This window comes from Schistocerca serialis, unplaced genomic scaffold (genome assembly GCF_023864345.2).
Source record: "Schistocerca serialis cubense isolate TAMUIC-IGC-003099 unplaced genomic scaffold, iqSchSeri2.2 HiC_scaffold_1034, whole genome shotgun sequence".
Lineage (NCBI taxonomy): Eukaryota > Metazoa > Arthropoda > Insecta > Orthoptera > Acrididae > Schistocerca > Schistocerca serialis.
Window position 1 is genome coordinate 27501 of NW_026047222.1, and position 5000 is coordinate 32500.

The 5000-nt window shown below is 51.8% G+C and overlaps 1 non-coding gene across 1 annotated transcript in view; it reads left to right on the forward strand.

Moving 5' to 3' along the window:
• Window positions 1–4128: 4128 nt before the first annotated feature.
• LOC126430168 (small subunit ribosomal RNA) overlaps window positions 4129–5000 on the forward strand; it is a 1909-nt gene continuing 1037 nt past the window's right edge. The window contains exon 1 of the ribosomal RNA XR_007577030.1: window positions 4129–5000. This exon is cut by the window's right edge and continues 1037 nt beyond it. This is a non-coding gene — a ribosomal RNA (small subunit ribosomal RNA).

Here is a 5000-nt window from a genome sequence, read left to right on the forward strand (position 1 = left end):
TATATCGTACCTTAACCTAACCTATATCGTACCTTAACCTAACCTATATCGTACCTTAACCTAACCTATATCGTACCTTAACCTAACCTATATCGTACCTTAACCTAACCTATATCGTACCTTAACCTAACCTATATCGTACCTTAACCTAACCTATATCGTACCTTAACCTAACCTATATCGTACCTTAACCTAACCTATATCGTGCCTTAACCTAACCTATATCGTGCCTTAACCTAACCTATATCGTGCCTTAACCTAACCTATATCGTGCCTTAACCTAACCTATATCGTGCCTTAACCTAACCTATATCGTGCCTTAACCTAACCTATATCGTGCCTTAACCTAACCTATATCGTGCCTTAACCTAACCTAATTTGTGCCTTAACCTAACCTAATTTGTGCCTTAACCTAACCTAATTTGTGCCTTAACCTAACCTAATTTGTGCCTTAACCTAACCTAATTTGTGCCTTAACCTAACCTAATTTGTGCCTTAACCTAACCTAATTTGTGCCTTAACCTAACCTAATTTGTGCCGTAACCTAACCTAATTTGTGCCGTAACGTAACCCATGTTGTGCCGTAACGTAACCCATGTTGTGCCGTAACGTAACCCATGTTGTGCCGTAACGTAACCCATGTTGTGCCGTAACGTAACCCATGTTGTGCCGTAACGTAACCCATGTTGTGCCGTAACGTAACCCATGTTGTGCCGTAACGTAACCCATGTTGTGCCTTAACCTAACCCATGTTGTGCCTTAACCTAACCCATGTTGTGCCTTAACCTAACCCATGTTGTGCCTTAACCTAACCCATGTTGTGCCTTAACCTAACCCATGTTGTGCCTTAACCTAACCCACGTTGTGCCTTAACCTAACCCATGTTGTGCCTTAACCTAACCCATGTTGTGCCTTAACCTAACCCATGTTGTGCCTTAACCTAACCCATGTTGTGCCTTAACCTAACCCATGTTGTGCCTTAACCTAACCCATGTTGTGCCTTAACCTAACCCATGTTGTGCCTTAACCTAACCCATGGTGTGCCTTAACCTAACCCATGTTGTGCCTTAACCTAACCCATGTTGTGCCTTAACCTAACCCACGTTGTGCCTTAACCTAACCCACGTTGTGCCTTAACCTAACCCACGTTGTGCCTTAACCTAACCCACGTTGTGCCTTAACCTAACCTACGTTGTGCCTTAACCTAACCCATGTTGTGCCTTAACCTAACCCATGTTGTGCCTTAACCTAACCCATGTTGTGCCTTAACCTAACCCATGTTGTGCCTTAACCTAACCCATGTTGTGCCTTAACCTAACCCATGGTGTGCCTTAACCTAACCCATGGTGTGCCTTAACCTAACCCATGGTGTGCCTTAACCTAACCCATGTTGTGCCTTAACCTAACCCATGTTGTGCCTTAACCTAACCCATGTTGTGCCTTAACCTAACCCATGTTGTGCCTTAACCTAACCCATGTTGTGCCTTAACCTAACCCATGTTGTGCCTTAACCTAACCCATGTTGTGCCTTAACCTAACCCATGTTGTGCCTTAACCTAACCCATGTTGTGCCTTAACCTAACCCATGTTGTGCCTTAACCTAACCCATGTTGTGCCTTAACCTAACCCATGTTGTGCCTTAACCTAACCCATGTTGTGCCTTAACCTAACCCATGTTGTGCCTTAACCTAACCCATGTTGTGCCTTAACCTAACCCATGTTGTGCCTTAACCTAACCCATGTTGTGCCTTAACCTAACCCATGTTGTGCCTTAACCTAACCCATGTTGTGCCTTAACCTAACCCATGTTGTGCCTTAACCTAACCCATGTTGTGCCTTAACCTAACCCATGTTGTGCCTTAACCTAACCCATGTTGTGCCTTAACCTAACCCATGTTGTGCCTTAACCTAACCCATGTTGTGCCTTAACCTAACCCATGTTGTGCCTTAACCTAACCCATGTTGTGCCTTAACCTAACCCATGTTGTGCCTTAACCTAACCCATGTTGTGCCTTAACCTAACCCATGTTGTGCCTTAACCTAACCCATGTTGTGCCTTAACCTAACCCATGTTGTGCCTTAACCTAACCCATGTTGTGCCTTAACCTAACCCATGTTGTGCCTTAACCTAACCCATGTTGTGCCTTAACCTAACCCATGTTGTGCCTTAACGTAACCCATGTTGTGCCTTAACGTAACCCATGTTGTGCCTTAACGTAACCCATGTTGTGCCTTAACCTAACCTATAATGTGCCTTAACCTAACCTAAAGTGCGCCGTAACCTAAACTATATTGCGCCTTAACCTGACGCACGTTGTCGCTGAACCTGCTCTGTAATTGTTATGCAACCCGTTAAAGTAGTGTAGTGTTGCCTAACCGCAACCCTCGCAATATAGTTCGCTACTCGCACTGCCCGGTCCCCTGTGTATCGCGTCATGTTAAACACCTTGCAGGTGTTGCTGACTTTCCACATGCTCCTGCTATACACTGTAGTGTGGATAGCAGCAGGACGTACATGCCCCCCCCCCTTCCCCCCTGCCTTCGCAAGCTGGTCGGTGAGAAGTTTGCATGTTCAATGCCCTTCGCATGCCGACGTACTCAGCCTACGTTGTGGTACGGCCTGTCACCTGTCCGCCGATGTACGCAAAACCCACAAACTGTACTGCACATTGCTCCGTATGTACTGAATGATACATCGTGGCCCATGTGACCGTATGACGACAGCGCCTAGCAACGGCGGACCATACAGTCCAAATATTGTGCACGCAGCTACGTGTCGTCTCCCTATAAGAGCTGGATTGCAGTGTGGTACGCCATACAGACGTGTGGGAGGAACGGACGCCCTGGATGGCGATCAGCATGAGCAGTCTGTTGATGTAGTGGAGCGTGTATTCGGACGTAGTCGTCTCTTCTCACACACCGTGATAGCATGTTGCACCGCGTTCCACATCTGCGACATGCTGCAGAGGCGGGCTGACAGTCGTTCGCGCAATGGACACCGCATACGTACGGGGTCTACCTTCCACGTGTTCTCTAGGCGTGCACATGTTGTTGCGTCTATGTGGGCAGACGTAGTGTGTTGTGACACCTGACACAGGCATGCAATACTCGTTGCAAATGGCGATGGACGTGTACGTTTGCTGGTGACGTTACGCAAATGAACAACCGGTAACCCGTTGTGGTGCGGTTGTTCTCGCTAGAGGTGAATCAGTGTTGGCGACGATCGGTCGAGCTATTAACCGGTTGTTTCAGGGATACCCACCATGCCCACGAACGTGAAAGGGGACCCACCATGCCCACGAACGTGAAAGGGGATCTGGGTGTGAGGCGATACGCGGCGGTGGCTGGGTGGGACCGTCCCCGGCCGGTGAGGGGGGGCCGCCCGGCGTGCTGGCAGCGCGGTGCGTGGGCGCACGCGCTACAGCCGGCTGGTGGGGGCGGCCGGTGGCAGGCGCGCCGGCCGACGGACGCGGCAGGCGGCGCAGCTGCGCGCCGGCGCCCCCTGCTCGCGGCGCCTTGCGGCCAAAGTAGGTCCTCGCGGGCCCGGTGCGAAGCGCGGTGGCCATCTGCAGTGTGCTGGTCCGATTGAGGACTTTGTGCGCTGAGGATGCGCCGCCGCCCGGCGCTCGGCGCCGCGACGCCGTCTGCTGCTCGGTCGCCCCAGCGGTTCTCGCAGGTGGTTTGTATCGCAGCTGTGCGGACGTGTTGGCGCGTGCGCTGTGCTGGGAGAGTTCGCTTCGGCACCCAAGTAGGGCTTTTGTCCTTCTGTGGCGCTGGCGTTGGAGCTGCCGGTCACCGTAGGTGGCGCGTGTTGTCTCCCGCCGGCAATGCCACGACAGCACGCTCCCGGGCCTCTGTCGGCAGCGGCAAGCTCAGTTGGGAGCACGGGTGGTCGCACCTAAAGCGTCTACTCGCCTAACTCCGGGCGATTGCGCCTCTCTCGAACCCGACCAAGTACTTAGGACGGCGCTGCGCGCCGCCGGGACCTGAGAGGGTTTCGAGGTGTGTTGTGCAGGGGAGCTCAGCCTCCTCCTGTTTGCAGAATAATTGAGCGGACGCTTGCGTGTTCGCGCGGGCCCCCGGGACACACTCCCGGGCGGCCGGCTGCTCAGCTCTAGTTGACGCAGCTCCCTGGTTGATCCTGCCAGTAGTCATATGCTTGTCTCAAAGATTAAGCCATGCATGTCTCAGTACAAGCCGCATTAAGGTGAAACCGCGAATGGCTCATTAAATCAGTTATGGTTCCTTAGATCGTACCCACGTTACTTGGATAACTGTGGTAATTCTAGAGCTAATACATGCAAACAGAGTCCCGACCAGAGATGGAAGGGACGCTTTTATTAGATCAAAACCAATCGGTCGGCTCGTCCGGTCCGTTTGCCTTGGTGACTCTGAATAACTTAGGGCTGATCGCACGGTCCTCGTACCGGCGACGCATCTTTCAAATGTCTGCCTTATCAACTGTCGATGGTAGGTTCTGCGCCTACCATGGTTGTAACGGGTAACGGGGAATCAGGGTTCGATTCCGGAGAGGGAGCCTGAGAAACGGCTACCACATCCAAGGAAGGCAGCAGGCGCGCAAATTACCCACTCCCGGCACGGGGAGGTAGTGACGAAAAATAACGATACGGGACTCATCCGAGGCCCCGTAATCGGAATGAGTACACTTTAAATCCTTTAACGAGTATCTATTGGAGGGCAAGTCTGGTGCCAGCAGCCGCGGTAATTCCAGCTCCAATAGCGTATATTAAAGTTGTTGCGGTTAAAAAGCTCGTAGTTGGATTTGTGTCCCACGCTGTTGGTTCACCGCCCGTCGGTGTTTAACTGGCATGTATCGTGGGACGTCCTGCCGGTGGGGCGAGCCGAAGGCGTGCGACCGCCTCGTGCGTGCTCGTGCGTCCCGAGGCGGACCCCGTTGAAATCCTACCAGGGTGCTCTTTATTGAGTGTCTCGGTGGGCCGGCACGTTTACTTTGAACAAATTAGAGTGCTTAAAGCAGG